The sequence below is a fragment of the Emydura macquarii genome, unplaced genomic scaffold (genome assembly GCF_026122565.2).
Source record: "Emydura macquarii macquarii isolate MOO-44397 ecotype Brisbane River unplaced genomic scaffold, CSIRO-AGI_Emac_v2 contig_2676, whole genome shotgun sequence".
In the NCBI taxonomy this organism is placed as follows: domain Eukaryota; kingdom Metazoa; phylum Chordata; order Testudines; family Chelidae; genus Emydura; species Emydura macquarii.
This window is the reverse complement of record NW_027132813.1, coordinates 4643393-4661419: the sequence shown is the minus strand read 5'-3', so window position 1 is coordinate 4661419 and position 18027 is coordinate 4643393.

Here is an 18027-nt window from a genome sequence, read left to right as displayed (position 1 = left end):
ATAAAGCCAGAATTGGCAGATATGCATGAAAGAATGGATCCTAATGAAGAATGTTACCAACAAGAGGAAGATTAGGGACAGTGTGGGCCCTTTACAGAATGGGGGAGGCAGCCTAGTGACAGAGGATGTGGAGAAAGCTGAGGTACTCAATGCCTTTTTTGCCTCTGTCTTCAAAGACAAGGTCAGATCCCAGACTACTGCACTGGGCGGCACAGTATGGGAAGGAGGTGAACATCCCGCAGTGCTGAAGGAACAGGTCCAAGACTATTTAGAAAAATTGGACATACACAAGTCCATGGGGCCAGATGCAATGCACTCGAGGGTGCTGAGGGAATTGGCTGATGTGATTTCAAAGCCATTGGCTATTATCTTTGAAAGCTCGTGGCAAATGGGGGAGGTCCCTGATGACTGGAAAAAAGCAAATATAGTGCCCATCTTCAAGAAAGGGAGGAAAGAGGAGCCGGGGAACTACAGACCGGTCAGCCTTACCTCAATCCCTGGAAAAATCATGGAGCAGGTCCTCAAGAAATCCATTTTGAGTCACTTGGAAGAGAGGAAGGTGATCAGGAACAGTCAACATGGATTCACCAAGGGAAAGTCATGCCTGACCAACCTGATTGCTTTCTGTGAAGAGGTGACTGGCTCTGTGGATATGGGGAAAGCGGTGGACGTGATATACCTTGACTTTAGCAAAGCTTTTGATACTATCTCTCACAGTATTCTTATCAGCAAGTTAAAAAAGTATGGGTTGGATGAATGGAGTATAAGGTGGATAGAAAGCTGGCTAGATCATTGGGCTTAATGGGTAGTGATCAATGGCTTGATGTCTAGTTGGCAGCCGGTAACAAGCGGAGTGCCCCAGAGGTCAATGCTGGGACCAGTTTGTTCAACATCTTCATTAATGATCTGGAGGATGAGGTGGATTGCACCCTCAGCAAGTTTGCAGAATACACTAAGCCGGGGGAGTGGTAGAGAGGGTGGAGGGCAGGGATAGGATACAGAGTGACATAGACAAATTGGAGGATTGGGCCAAAAGAAATCTGATGAGGTTCAACAAGGACAAGTGCAGAGTCCTGCACCTAGGACGGAAGAACCCCATGCACAGCTACAGACTGGGGACCGACGAGCTAGGCAGCAGTTCTGCAGAAAAGGACCTGGGGGTAACAGTGGATAAGAAGCTGGATGTGAGCCAGCAGTATGCCCTGGTGGCCAAAATGGCTAATAGCATATTGGGCTGCATTAGTAGGAGCATTGCCAGCAGATCAAGGGAAGTGATTATTCCCCTCTATTCGGCATTGGTGAGGCCGCATTTGGAGTAGTGTGTCCAGTTTTGGGGCCCCCACTACAACAAGGATGTGGAGAAGTTGGAGAGAGTCCAGCGGAGGGCAACAAAAGTGATTAGGGGGCTAGAGCACAAGACTTATGAGGAGAGGCTGAGGGAACTAGGCTTGTTTAGTCTGCAGAAGAGAAGAATGAGGGGGGATTTGATAGCAGCCTTTAAGTACTTGAAAGGGGGTTCCAGGGAGGATGGAGCTAGGCTGTTCTCAGTGGTGGCAGATGACAGAACAAGGAGCAACGGTCTCAAGTTGCAGCGGTGGTGGGGGGAGGCCTAGGTTGGACATTAGGAAAAAGTTTTTCACTAGGAGGGTGGTGAAGCACTGGAATGGGTTACCTAGAGAGGTGGTGGAATCTCCATCTCTAGAGGTTTTTAAGCTGCGGCTTGACAAAAACCTCGCTGGGATTATTTGGCTGAGGTTAGTCCTGCTTTGAGCAGGGGGTTGGACTACATCACCTCCTGAGTTCCCTTCCAACTCTATGGTTCTATGATTCTATGATAATTTTTGACCATTTAATTGGAAACAGCCTTATTTCTTTGTATTATCCTTCTCTGCCTTCCAATCCCCATTCAGCTCAAACTTCCGCTGCAAAGCTTTTCAATAATGACCTCTGCAATGTTCTTATACGTGCTACTCATAACAACACAATGTGTATTATTTTATTTGTGTTTGATCTGTGTCTGAGCAAGAGTTTAAACTTTTGGAACTTGGAGTGGGTGATTGGCTGTATTTTTTACTTACATTGATTTAAATAACTCTATGGACTTCAGTGAAGTTACTCATTATTCACACTGCTTAATGAAGAGAGAATCGGAATGATGATCTTATTTGTCTATATATCACACAAATCGGCATGATAATAATATTTTATCGTATTTTTAAGTGGTTGTATGACATCCCAAATCCGCCAGAGGGTGTCTAATATAGAATAATTGGGCAAATTGATCTCTATGTAGTTCCCCTGAATTTATGTAGAGATGCATCAACGATGAATTAGGCTATTAATTATGATTATTACTCTGCTGTTTCCTTTGGCTTTTCATAATAGCAAGGTGATTTTCAAATAAAATCCACAGACAGTCGTATAGAATTCTCAGAAAAATAAACATGGAACTAATGGTAGATATACAATGGGTAGGAACACAGTTTATTTAATAAGGTCCCAATTCAGCAAAGCACCTAAGTAAAAGTTCAAGGTTAGGCATATGCTTATGTCCCATTAACTTCTATGGGACTTAAAGGACAAGCTTTAGTTCTTTGCTGAACCAGGGATTAAATACATTAAAAGCACTAAATAAGGCAGCATTGCCACAGATGGTGAGATGCAGAAACATCCCATGTCCTCTCATTTCTGCACACTTTTGTGTTTCAGAGGAGAGTGGACGTGCCAGAGCCCCATGACAAGGACTGTTCTTGTGATATATTCGGTTCAACCAGAAACCAGAGGGGAAAGTCTGGCCTTGTGAAGCACTCAACCCACTGTTGAAGACTCAAAAGCTCCAGATATGCACTCTATTTTCACCAGTTTTACAGCAGTGTAACTCTACTGGCATATATTAAGTTACTCCTGAGTTACATTGGGTATCTAAAAGAGTGGAATCAGACCCCACAATGTTCAGATGCTTTTCCAAATCCAAGCTCTGGACCTCAGAATCTTTCCCATTACTATCCATGCATGTATGCACATAATACTGGCATCAAAGCTCAGCATTCTCAAAAGTTAATTGAAATTCAGAACAGGTGCACAACCCCTTTGTTTGCCAATGGCATGACCTTTTGCTCTTTCTTGCACGCAGTTTGAGAAGGTCGGGTGGGGTTGTTCTCCATGCAGACAGATGTATTCACAGGTAATCAAGGGTATTTTTGCTGCGAACCAAAGCTTTCTTTTTTTTTCCTGTTTACAATTTTTCATTTGTCCAATCAAGCAGCTAAAACAATACCAGGTGAGTCAGGCAACCAATCAGACATCACCACAAATAGCAAAAATGAATTGTTTATAAAGATCCCATAGAATGTACATTGGTCATTCAGATTATTTGGTTAATACCTGTGAATAACAAAAACATTCCCTGCAATCAGGACTGGATCACAAATGATTCAGAAGCAGAAAGACTAAATCCATCAGATAATTTATTCACAATGAGTAGTTCAACAGCTGGAAATGAAATATTCCTTGACATAGCTTTGAAGGGCTTGAGATGTGCATTTCAGATGCATTTGTCTTTCTTTGCTCTTCCCTCAGCATCCTCTCTATAAGTAACCCCATCGTTTGTCTGCCACCAGAACAAATTTAATAACTTTCATCTCTGAAAAACCCCAACCCTCGCTCAATAGTTTGATTTAGCATCTTATGACATCCACACCCATAATTTCTGACTGCAGGAAAACTGAAACATAATCCCTTTATAATCTTCCATTACATTTTCTATCCACTAAATGTGCAATTTACTGACACATCTCTGCTTCTTCAATGTGAGAATAATGACTGAATGTTATGATCACCGGTACAAACAATCCCACAGTTCTTCATTCTCAGTGGGGCATTTCATATTGATCTTTCTTGCCATGCTGAAAGAACTGTCTGTGAAAACTCAATTGGCAACTGCAGTTTATCCAGATCACAACCATCCATGCCTCACCAGTTTTCAAACATTTAGGCAAACTGCTAGCAGCCCGCAGTAGCTATAGAAGAGCCACTGAAAGTCTGGCAGTTCAGTTCAAATAAGGACAATAAAGTTTAGAGGCCAAATTCAATCCTGATGGAAGTGGATAGAATTCCTGTTGGTGTCAAAGAGAACTGAATCCTCTTATACTAGGGTTGAAATTGCACCTAGGTTCTCATCTGCAACTTATCCAGACTGGTTTATCCATGCTTCGCTATAATTAGGAACATGGGACCACCTATACTGGATCAGACTCAAGGTCCATCTAGTCCAGTATCCTGTCTCTGTCAATGGCTAGGAACAGATGTTTCAGAGGAAGGTGTAAGAACTCCACAGCAGGCAGATGTGGGATAGTCTGCCCCCAATATGCAATCTTATCATGAGCAATAACAGTTAGAAATTGGTTTAAACCCTCAACATCGAAGTTTAATATCCCTTACAAATTTTGTTAGCATTAACTATTATCACCCTGGTTATATCTGGTACATTTATTGTGAACTTGTATCATGCTGTTGCATCCCCATGTCCTGGTGCAATGTTATACACATCCGGTTAAAACATTTTTGGTCAAGAATTTGGATTTAAAATATTTTCCATTGTCTCTCAAGCTGTAATGTCACATATGGATTGATGTAAAGTCATTGCATCATGTCCATCCACCATCTGGAACTAATTTTTTCATGAGTGAGGCTAGAGAGGAAGGGAGAAGGGGAGAAACACTCATACTTGTATTTCCATACTGTTCCACTCAGGGGTGGTTTTATTACTTTGAAGCTTCCCCCCAAAGGAGTGAATCTCAAACCTTCTCAGAAATTCCATTTCCCTTTCATATACGTGTCAAGTAAGGGTGATTTAGGCTCCAGAGTTCTCAAAACCCCTCAGTACATTTGAATAGTTACAGTTGGATAGTCTGGCAAATGCATGTTTACATTTTCTCTACCACTCAGATTTGAGTGCCCCCTGCTGATGGGAAGAGCAAAGATGGGAAGATGCTCCCCATCCCTAAAATCCTTAGCTGGAGGTCTATGTCCCCTGCCAAGTGTACAGGTTACTGCTAAGACTGATGCCCTACTTCCATCACTCTTGGTGTATTGTTCATGTGTTGCTACTAGTGCCGGGGCAAGTGGAGAAACATAATCTGGGAAAATTAAACTAAAATCTGCCCAAATCCCGAGAGAGACAGAATGGCCCTTATACCTTCTTCTTATAGTCCGCTCCTGATACATAGACATTGGCACAGCTGAGCCCAGCCACCCTTACCCCTGGCTAGGTTTCTGGGCAATCACTGCAATGAGGACAGACACCTGTCCTAGATAACCTGCTACAGGAAAATGTAACCCTCTCCTTGCCAACCACTGAATGTGGAAAACACGCCCATGCCAGGAACAGAAAGAAAGAAAAGAGAAAAGCTTTTGAGAAAGGGCTCCAGGTGCTCTGCTGTGGCAGCTTCTTTTTATAATTCTGTACCTGTTGATCAAAAGAATACCATACAGTGAGAACTGACCACTCCTCTAATTTTACCCAATCTCAAAACCTAAAAACAAAGATCACATCAAGAGATTAATGGCCAGTATGTTTAGAACATTAAAAGCAACTATGTCCTCACACCGGGTGTAGTCAGGCTTGCATGATTTTGCACCATGGGATGATGAACTAACAAACACTGCATCGGGATTTTAAGAAGCATGGATAATTCTACCATCAGTAATAACATTTGCAATTGTGTATGCTATGCGTAATTCACGTTTCAGGGCATAAACCTCTTGCTACAGGAGATCAAAAAGGAAATTTATCCCCTCCCCTTGCAATGGGCAGCATTGCAGATTTGGCTGGTTGTATAATGGAGGGAGTGAAATCACTGTCTTCCGAAACATCACATATGTGGCAACCAGGAGACACAGAATTTTGGACTTGATGGACCAATGGCTTATGCCCGTATGTCAAAGGAAAGATGAGCTTGTGCTTATAACACAGGTTTGGGACTCTGCAGATCTGACATCTGTTCTCAGTTGTATCACATCCTCATTCAGTCCTCCTCCTGTCGATATACAAAAGGAGTTTTGCTATAAACTTCAGTGGTAACATGTGACCCAGTTACCCCATCTGTTAACTGGAAATAATAATACCTGTCTCACAGGAGTGTAAATACACTAATGTTTGTAATCCACAGACATGGATTCATAAACGTGTAGCATTATTGAAATCTAGCAATAAAATTCATCCCTGTGCAGAATCCCACTTAAGGAGTGCCTAGGGCTTGTGCCAGCCCTCTGCACAGGGTGAATTTCATCCTATGTAACTGTTTCTAAAGAAAAACAGAGCACACCATTAGCAGATATATCTCAGACACAATGTATCTGCAGTAAAATATCTGTGTGTGTGTGTGTGTGTGAGAGAGAGATAGAGAGAGAGATCTAGGTAGGGATTTCAAAGGGACCGAAGGGAATTAGGCACCCAAATCCTTCTGCAGTTTAAATTCTCCATATTCACTTTTGTTCATGTTGATTTCTCTGTCTCTTTTGCTATGGTTATTTAGATTTTGACTCAATTTTTTTAAACAGAAACCTAAACACCTTTTCAAAATTCAAATAATTATTTTTTTTAAAATGAAGCCAGAATGAAGTCTATATCTGAGAATAGTTGCTGTTGATGAACAAGGCTTGGTTCATACTATTTCCCTTTCCACAACAATTTTATTACTGTATTTCTTCTCCCCATTTTCCACCTCCTCACTTTTGCATAATGTAGTTTAAATGGTGAAATCTAGTTTATTCCAGCCCTTGGGTCTCATCCTCTCATGTTAACAATATATCATTTTTTATAATGATGATGTGTATTTTTCACATGCTGATCTTCCACAAACCATTTGCTCTTACTATTTAGTTACTGAGATGCACATCAGCTTTAGAAAATTTCTTGCAGCCTTCCATTGCTTCTGTTTAGGTAGAAGCTCCAGTGCTTTGTGCTCTGTGGCTGAGAAGCCAGTCCAGCGAGTGCAAAGCTATGATTTCTTCCCTGAGCTGACTTGACTGAAGACACTATAGAGAAAACCCAGCCCCCTCTTCTGTAGCTATGGTTGTCTCCCCGGCAATGAAACTGGTGCAGTTCAATGTACAAGAGGGAGCTGGATTTGTGTACCCTGAGCTCCTTTTGCAACACTGCTGTGAGGGTCATGTCAAGACAAGCTCAGAGGTTCTACTCCAGTAGGACTCATCAGGCCTACTGCCCCCGCATTTTGGTAGGGAAATGTTGGGGCCACAGAGGGTTGCTATAGCCTGGGGGTATTCCATCTTTCCCATCCCTGAACCTGGAACTGGGTTTCTGGATTTGGCATGTAGGCTCCAAAGGAGGAAGATGAACCAAAAAAAAAGGAGAAAAGTGGCATGACATGTCAAGCTCCAGTTGAAATGTCCTCATTCAAAATTCTTGTTTTCTGTGAAGCCTACAAAAGAACTTGCCAACGGCTAGGGTGCCGGCATGCTGAGACCACCACCTGTTATGCCGTTCAATATTGTTTCGTTTTTTCTTTGTGCTCCCCTGTCTGTCTGTCTACCCATCCATTGTCTCTTGACTGATGTTTAGACTTTAAGCTCTTTCAGGCAGGGATCATCTTTTTGTTCTGTGGTTGCCCAGTGAGGAGGTCCTGGTCCATGAGTAGGGCTCCTAAGTGCTACAGTAATAAAATGATACTATTAATAATTTCTAATGTTAGTTATGCAACCCTTTTGCCAGAACTGAAGTCACTTAAAACATTACAATTACCATTTAAAAAATGAAGGAAATCTGAGTTGCACTGAGGCTTCTAATTACAAATAATGGAAATCATTATAATTAATTTTTTTTTAAGAGCAGTTGGCTTGATGTAGAAAACTGAAATTTTACTCTGCAAATTTTAACATAAACAAGTGAAAGTGAAATTTAGTGTGCGTTTTCACAAGAATTCACAAGTTTTGTCAAAGCTGATATTTTCCACCACTGAATCCAGTTTGCAGGGCAAAAATTAGGCTACATCCCATGCTGGAACTAATAGGGAAATGTTCACACATCATACAGGTTTAAAAATAAACCCCAAAAATCTCAACTGTTCCAGAGAAATGTCATTGCATTTGCAGCAAAACTGCATTTTTAAGTGTTAGTGTGAAATTGCCATTCTTATTTTGTAGGAAAACAGGGAACATTTCATGACAAAACCAATCACATATTTAGCCTTTTGTAAAAAAGGACTGAAAAAAGGTTGGTGTCTTTGCATTGGCTGTCCTGGCAGCAAGACTTGTATTTCTTCACAGCTCAGTACCGATCAGTGTCCCCTTTCAACATTAAACATTAGAAGATGAGTATATTTTAAAATTCCCCACGCTTTTATTTCTTCAACGGTGCACAATTAGCCTCTACCTGTTTGCAGGCTCCAAGCAAAATCCTTCCCCACATAATGAAGCATTTCACTTCCTTTTCCTGAAACTAGCACATTTCCTTCAAACTGCTGTTTCCTGTAGTGGAGATATCTTTGTCTTATTTGAGATGACTGGGTCTGAGCTTGCAACAGTGATACTCAGTAGCAGTAGCAGTAACTCAACTCATCTCAGTAACAGTGATACTCAGTAGCTTGAGTTCAGAGGATTTCGCATCCTGACATGATGATGTTGGAATCCCAGGGCCAGCCCAGAAGGGCTTGTGCTCCAGGAATCCATCCATGGAGCACAAGGGGCAGGAGAAGGCTAGAACCTTTAATTGCAGAACTATGAAAAAGAAAACAAATTAGGAAAAAGTTATTAGAATTTTTTTAAAATGGCATGGCTTGAGCTCTCAGTGAAATTTCAGGTCAGATCCTATTTTATATGAATGAGTTCACTTACCCCTAATTTCTAGAGCAAAGAGATAAGATAAACTGTATTGGTTACTCATAACAATGTCTCACCTTGGATGAAGATGGACCACTGCATGTTGGAATATTAAAGTCTTTGTGGACTGCTCCTTTATATAAAAGAGGAGGATGGCTGTGCACAGCTCAGTAGGCCGATACTATAACCAGTGAATTAAGTCATCCGCTAACTTGTAACAAAACAAGCAACTCAGCCTTGTGTCTTAGTCCTTCCTGGGATCTGCAGCTTCTCGTGGACTCTTCAACATGCAGAATATGTGAATGCTAAATGTGCCAGCCGAGTCATTTTGATGAAGCGTTTCTCTTTTTTGAGGATCTCTCAAGTTTCCCAGCCAGCACGCTATATGAAAGGTATCTTAACAGCCAGCTTTTCTGCCCATTCACTCTCAGCACTGAGAGTTTAAGGACCCAGCTCTTTCTTTTGCTGTGCCATCCACAGCCTCTATCCTTGCTGCCAGTGGGGCCTGGCATTTCTCAGTCACTGTGATGTACTAAATGTGGATAAAGGCAGAGCTGGCAGCTTCTCTCTGAGGTACCCATGTGGCTTGGCATTCTGTCAGGGCACAGATGTTCCCTAATCCCACACGGGATGTCAGAATGAAGAAACACCTTTACCAGAAACGCGGCTGAAACAGCTTGAATGAGCGAGCATTGATACACTCGAGAGTTGCCAGCCTCTGCTCCAGAAGCACAGACAGTTTGCTGAGCTGCTTCTGGGCCTGGTATGTGTTCTGATTCTCTTGCTATTTGCAATACAATGAGCTGCAGGACACCTTACCTGAGTCTCAAATAGTTCCCTTGCCTGGCCTCTGTAGATTTGTCTTTTTCAGAGAGAAAGCACTGAGGACACGGACACTACGGCTTGGATGCCTTTTGATCTCAAAGCACTGTCTCTGCCAAACCAGTCTCTCACTTCCTCAAGCGGCAAAGGTCTCTTGATGGAACAAATGCTGGCAAGGAAGGTCTATCAGACCTGCACCACGTTAGGAAGTGAGAAGCTGAAACTGGGGCTCCAAGCCAAGTTTGCTGCTTGCCAACCCATCTCGTTTGGCTTTTGAAATTTTGGTGTGACTTTGGTGCTCATGAAAGTGAGGGTCTCAAAGCATGGCAAAAGCCAGGCATAATCAGAGCAGATGCTCTTCTTTCTCAGCACAACTCTGTCAGTGCAGGTCAATCTGGCCCTGCAACCCTCTGCAGTTCCAGTGCTACTCCTCTACCATTTCTCCCCCAACAGCTGGGCCAGTTCTTTAACATCTCTACTGTTCCCAGCCTAAGCTCCCCACTCATAGGAAACCAGTGCACCCTGCCCCTGATTTGTAATAACCACCTCTTCTACTCCAACATTAGGTCTCTCCTGAGTAGATGCTGCCAGTATGGCAAATTGAGTAACATCCACTAGAAAATAGGCCAAAAATCAACAAAACCAGAATGGATTAAAATGATAGAACAACACTGCATCATGCGAAGATATCTTTGCTCCAAAGAAAAGGTAATAAAGGGCTAGAATAAACCAGCCACCCAGAACGGTACTGTCAGGGATTGGGGAGAATGGTTGAAACCAGTAGCCAGAGCTGAATTAACAGGTCACCTCCACCAGCCAAAGCAGGCTAGTACATTAATACACAATATCCTTGTGAGCCTATAGAATTTCTCTGCTTTAGACAATGCTGATGTTTGGATCACAGGAAGTGAATAGAAATTAGATATAAACTTTTCAGTTTACAAAGAAGAGTCCAATTCACCACAGCAAATGAAGGCCCCAGGGCTGGAAAATCTGCCAGAAGAAGTTGTGGCAGCCCAAAATGTAGGTAAAACTGACCAGGAAGTGGGCATGATCAGGGCAATGCAGAGAAGCACTTATTTATGGTATCCCTTTAGCAATCTCCACTGGCAAAAAGCCTGCTGAGCCCCAGCTATAAGCTGAAGCTGTGTCCCATCTTCATCAGTAATGCATAAGTTTGGCACCTGCCCTCCCCACTGGTAAATCCTCCACAGGCTGCAGTGGCACTGGCTGGCACAGGGAGGTATAATTTATCTTGCATTAACCCTGGATAACATGATGATATAAACAATGAAGCCCAATAACTGGACACTTTTAGGAATCTGTTCCAACCCAGTGTTATTCCTTGCTTTCCCTTAATGTTCTAAAAACTCAACGAGCTTAGCCTGCTTCCTCCCAAATCCTAAAATATCTTACCCTCTAACTGGGTGTGGTGTCCCACAGCTGGTTGTTCTGGGAGATGGAGTTATCAGGCCTCAGTGATCAGGCATGGATGTCAGAAAACTCATAACCCCCAATGAAAAACCCATGCCACTGTTCTGTGGATTACATCCTTACGTGTGGATTACATCACCAGCGTCTGGTGACTGAGTGATCTGAAGAATGGGAAGGCTCAAATCCAGTGGCCACTACCTGATATAAGGCACATAGTCAGTTGTTCGTAGTGTGTGCAATAAGCATTAGGGAAAGTAGAAGGGAAAAATCAAGACTGCTAAACCTATAACCCTCTCATATCTACATGCAGCCATGCCCATTTGATTTCACTGTCCTGCCTTGAACAATGGAGTCTGTCAGACAATCCAAGGGCAGCAGTGTCATAGCATAGTGGAGATGCTCACACAATTTTTGAATCCAGATGAATAAACATAACTCAATTAGACTTAAGTGTACTCCAAACAGTCCTGGCAATTCTGGCACAAACCAGAGATGAACAGCACCAGTGATGGATAATATTCTGGGTTAGCTATCTGCGAATGTTCTATCAGTTTCAATCAGCTCAGTAGTTGGAATGCATCTGTAGCACAAGAAGATGCCAGCCTATTTCAGCCATGGCAACATGTTCTGGGATACTACCAATAAAGAATCACAGCGGGGGTGTTTTCTGCTAACTGGGATTGTGATCAGGAAAATAGCTACCAGACAACAGAAAAAAATATGGATACATCAGACTCTGATTTCAGTTATCTTCTTAAAGATCTGGAGTAACTCCAATGAAATTAAAAAAGTACTCAGGATTTACACCAGAGTAATTGACGTCAGAATCTGTCCCAGGTAAGAGTTTTTCAGCATTTCCATTAAAATACAAATCTCTATTTTTAGGGAGTTCTATTACTTGGTGTTTTCTGGAGATTAAATTTGGGCATACAAATTCCCAACCTATTCTATCAAAGCCACAGTGTACTCACAAAACTTTCAGTCTTTCATTTTAAGAAACCTCAGTGACCTAAAATGGGAACAAGTCACTGCTGTTGTCTGCTGTTTCAGACTATGTATCTAGCAATGTCTCCCAGTGGTTAGTCAGGACTCCTTGCTTCCTTTTTTTTCCCAGCTCCACCACTCACTCACTGTGAGAACTCAAGCAGGTTATTATTTTCAGTGTCTCAGTATTGGCATGCCCAATTTGGGACACACAAAACTTGATTTTTCAGAGGTACTGAAGACTGATTCACTTCAAATGGCTTTATGGGTGCTCAGTACTTCTGAAAAGCAGCCCTTAGTTGGACACTGAAACACGCAGGCAAGCAAAACTAGTGAACACTTCTGAAAATGTTGGCCTACCAAAAAACAAACAAACAAACAAAAACCTCTCAACCCTCTCCATGCTTTAGTTTCCCCACCTGTAAGTTGGAGATAACTTTTTCCTATGGGGCTGTGAGATTTCATGAATTAATGTTTGTAGAGCACTTTGAGAACCTCAGATGAAAGGTGCTGCTTTAGTGCAAAGTGTAATTAGTATTATTATTACATATTGTGCTGGAGTAAGACTTATCTCCGGAGGCCTGCCAAGTGAGCAACATTCTATGTAAATGTCCTGTCTTACAGACTCTTTGAGTCCAATTCTCCCATCACTTACATTATTCTCAATGCCGAATAACTCCATGGCAGTTATGGGACTGGAACTGCACCAGTGTACATGAGAGGAGAATCAGCCCTTTTTTATTTTTCTAAGTGAGTCCAGAGACTAACTCAGCCTCCAAACTGCTACAATTGCATTGCATTTATTCATTTTAGATGGATGAGAAGAGAGAAATTTTGTCCAACCAAACCTGAATTCTTGGGGCTACATTTGCCCACCCTTACTCTCGCTGATTAGTACCTAATTGGAGTGCTCTCCCTGCTCTCAGAGGAACTTCTTGCAGAGTGAGGTATTATTCAACGCAAGTACAGAAGGCAGAATCATGCCTATATTAATTTTATTTTCAGAGGTTTATTTCTCCCAGCTTTATAAATACTCATATCAGGTAATAAACCCCTCAGAGATCCAAACAAATAGATTATTCTTATTACATCAATTACACATTCACTAATGAAATCAGATGGACCACAGCTGCCAGAATTCCTCCTTTCAGTGCAAAGCCAATTGCAGCAGCTTGCATTTTGGAAGGTTTATCTCTCCCCTTTTAAAATCATTTCATTAAAGTTCTCCATTTAGTGTCAGTGTTGCCTAGTTAAATGGATAATAGAAGAGAAATGATACCTAGTCATGGTAACTCTAGAGTTACCAGTCACTTAGGGTTGAGGTTATCCCTAATAGGTCCATCCTTCTGCTTTTAGGAGATGATCTTGCAAAGACTACGTAAGTAACTTTACTCACCAGAGTAATCCCAATGACATCAAGGAGACAACTCCTATGAGGAAAGTAAAGTTATTCACATGCTTGAGTCTTTGCAAACTTGGGCATTAATTATCTGGGACTAAGTGGTTCCCTAGTCCTTACATGGTTGTTTAGAGTAGGAAGGAAGGTTTCCTCCCACCACCACCACACATGGCCACACAAGGGCTACCAGATTTGCTTCTCTGGAATTTGGGAGAGTTCAGGGACTGTATGCCAGACACCCCTCTGAGGAGCAAGCTGGGATGGTCATGGGACAAGAAGGAGGTGGAGCCATGAATCTGCCTTCCCATGACCCAACCAGTGGGATTGACTGGCCACACGGGATGGGAGGGGAGAATATACTGTGGCCCATAAGAGTGTCAGAAATTAGTCTCTTCACCTAAATGCAACCAGGGATGTCCAGGAGGACCTGTATCTCTGAGGATGTGCTGACGGAGAGTGCCTCCCCAGAGCACAACCTGAAGTACAATAGCTCCCAGAGCTCTCCTAGGGCAGTGCTTCTGTGCTCTTCCCCTTATGATGGACTGCATGCAAACAGCACATGCTAGACCTTAGTTACTACTTGACTGATACTGTGAGGTACTAAATGCCTCCTTCAAAGTGCTCACATACACCTGTGTTTATGTACATTCGTTGTGCTGACCTATTAAGTTATAGTGGTCACCAAAAAAAAAAAAAAAGAAAGAAATTAAAAGCCCGGTAAAATTTGAGTTGCTTAACCACTGTCCTAGACGCCTAGGATAGCTTCAGTTGCTTGCTTGACTATTCTGACCCCTGTAGCATGACATCTACCAGTTGGCAAAAATAAATAAAACTACTAAGTAACCTTGCAGATGTCTCAGTTTCTGCACACTACAACACATAATAATACAAAATACACATGTAAGCTTGCAGCTGCACATAAATAAAAATAATAAAAGCAACAAATTATCCTTAAACTTCTAAAAATACACTGTTTCATTACCAAGGGGCATATTTTTACACCAGCCCTCTATCACTAAATATTATTTTAACAACCCCAATTATCATAATAAAAATTAAATATAATTAAAAATAAAACCCCAATATAAATAATTAACATATAATAATAAATAAAAACGTAATTAAATAAAAGCTATTTATAAAAAACTATAAAAAAATCACCAGTTAAACAGAAAAGCACACTCCATCAACACCTAACTCTGCAAAAAATGCTGCCGGTCAAACCAAAAACCACTAACTCCCTGGGGGAGGGGGGGCGCCCAAAAAAAAGCCGTTCCTGTATACAGCCTTCTAAATAACTGCTTAGCTCTCCAGGCTTAATAAATATAATATATTATAATTCATTTTAAATTTTATATTCAACTAATATATCTATAAAAACCCTTGCACACTAAACCTTATTAATCTGCAAATCGAGCACACCGTGTCTCACTAATATTCACACTAATCACTAAATATCCAATATCATCAAGTCCACGCTCTCCTCCATGGGTCGGTGGTGCTTGTCCTCACCAGGAGTGCCTCCACCGACCAAAGAGGGGCAGTGTGGGGAGCTGAGATCCTGGTCTGTCAGCTCCATTTGCAGCTCCCTGTTGGGAGCCTGGCTGCCCAGCTGCCTCATGGGCTCACAGTGGGCTGCCCCGCTCCCCATTCCCTGCCTGGGCTGGGGGAAGCCATCCGGGTTTCTCCTGTCTCCATTCCACAAGAAGCTGGGGGAAACCGCCTAGGGTTTCCTGCCCTGCTCCCAGCTGGAAGCAGGGTCCAGCCACTCAGCTCTCCAGAGCTGCGGGGTGGGGGCGGCTCTAGCTGCCCAGCTTTCTTGTCAATTTCACGCTCCAGCGGAGTCTTGTCAACAAAACTCAGTAGCATAGGCCACCCCTTAGTGACGTTGCTTCAATTTTACTTTCCTATTTCTGTAGCTGACTCTTCTCTTCTACTTTCACAGAGGGATCAAAAGACCTACAGCTAACAAAAATGTTTGAATCACAGCAATTCAGTAAACCTCCCTAGGCTGCAGAATATGCCTCTAATGAATTTAAACCCCTGCATTCTAGAAGAGGGTGGAGGCGCACACAGTTTTCCCCCTCATTGTCATCAGCTAGCAAAGTTCTTAGTGACAGCAAATCCTCCCAGTTACACTTTAGCCAAGAAAGGAAATGGGATTTCTTGCCATTGAATTATGACAGAGTTAGTCATAGTCATGAGTAATTCAAATGGTTGTTTGGGATTCCCATGCTTTGGACTCCGTTCTCCATGGTCATGCACTTATTCAGCGTGGGCTAATAGGTTCTTCCCTTCTGGCAATGTGGCTAGAAGGGGAGGCATCTCACAGCCTGATTTCCTCACCTCCTGTGGCCTGAGGCCCTACAAATCATAGGGCATACCCTACCTACAAAGTGTGAGTAAGATCACATTTTCTGACACTTGTCTGAGATGTCTAGAAAGAGAATCCAGTCTCAAGAGGATATGGAGACGAGCAAAAGCTAATGGTATGTGACACTGATGTGTCCTTTTTGACCACAGTAATTTGCAACATGCTGACTACTTATTCATTTTCCAGGTTGACATCTCATGATATCGTTTGACATTCGGCGGCAGGTGAGAGGTGGACCATGGAACACACTGAACTGATTGACACTGCACTGTGGTTTTCCCCAGATAATTACCGATACTTCCACAGAAACGTTAATTCAAAGATCTCAACTGCACTGGGAACAATTAATTAAGAGTCACAACAGCCCTGCAAAGTAGGTAAATAATATTATCCTCTTGCCATAGGCAGGTAAACTGATCCATAAAAAAAGTCAGTGTTTCACCCAAGGGCTCACAGGGAGAAAATGGTGGAGCAGGGAATACAGCTCAGGCAGTTGGACTCATGACTATAATCACTGGAAGATGCTGTCAGTCAACGTTCAAAACTTGGCCCCTCCGCTTAGGTTAATCACCTGTAAAAGCCTATTTCAGATGTTTTACTCAGATGATTCCAATTTGCTCTCTGCCCTGTACAGACTCCAGACAAAATTAGTGGTCATGACCTATCGCTACAAGATACACAGCAAGCTCTGGCGGGCATGTTTTATTAACTGCAAATATTACCAACTCCTTATTTCCATTGAGGTAACAAAGCCACATGCTTTATTTCTCCTTACCATAAAAATGATAAACAGCATTCAAGTGCTGCCATTTGCAGCACAATGCTGTTGCTGTCTGCATTGTTACAAGGCAAGCGTACTAAGCCATAATCTCTCTCCAGGCCTTAGTCCTAGCAGCAGCAAGTAAACTCAACAAAGAGCCAATTCCAGCTGAGAGAAGCTCAATCCAGGAATGCGAGACCCATCAAATTATTGAGGCCTATTTTCCTAGCCTCTCTCTCATGCCTTTGCTTATACATTGTACCCTTCCCTGGTGCCTCTGTTTTTTTTAGACTGTAGGCTCTTTAGGAAAAGGATCTTGTATTCTTCTGTGTTTGGAAAATGTCTAGCACATGGTGTATGCTACAGCAATCTCAATAATAATGATAATATTAATAATAATGTGTGCCCATCAACCAGGGCTTCCACCCGGGTAAGAGAGCGTTATACAGTTCCTAGCCCAATATATTAAAGGATTTGTCCTCTTAGCCCAAACTCTGATACAGGGATCTTTGTAATCATCAGTCACAGAGGAGATAAGAAATAGCTGAAACTCTGTTCTAAGTCTTTGTCATTCAACCATCATGTCTTGCAGCACAAGTCACAAATGGAATCACAGAGGAGGCTGGTCTCCGCTCTATAAAATAATATTTCCGTTGGCTATCAGTGTTTTCTCAGAGATGTGCCCAAATGAAAGCCCTGGGGAAGAATGCCCCTGAACTTTGCAAAGGAAGGTCAAATTCAAAGCCCAGATCCAACTTTTGCAGCTAGCTGCATAACCCTCTATCGTATCAGCACACAAATCTCAACGAACTTTACCGACATTAACAAATTAAACCAGGTGTGGTAGTAAGTATTATTATTCCTTTTCTGTAGAGTGTGGAGAAACAGAGGCATGGAAAGGTGAAATGACTTGTGCAAGGTCACACAATTAACTACTGACATTTCTAGGAAAATAAACCCAGCTTTGTTTGCTCTCAATCTCAGATTTACCATTAGATCATACTCTAAGATTAGTGCAGTTACCTCTCTAGTCATTTTATTCTTTTGGGGAGAGGAAAGGGTGAGAAGTTCTGAGAACAGAGGGCTAACGAGGGAACTAATAGTCAATACAGAACTCATTTTTATGAGACAATAGAAAAGTAAGGTGCATGGCTATCTGCTGGGACAGCTATGGAGGGTCATGCACCACATTGCTCTCAACTGACCCATTCTGGCAGTGGTTAAATTAGACTGAGACTGGAGAAGGCGCTCTCTCCATATCTGCTAAAGGAGAGAATGGAGCTGTGGGGTGCTGCTTCCCAAGACAGGAAGAGGAGTGGGAGCTTCCCACTGCTTTCAGTAAAGGAAGGGGCACTATACTCATCCAGCCACTCCTGACCTTAAACCCTGTCTCCTGGCCATCCGAGGAGAGAGCTT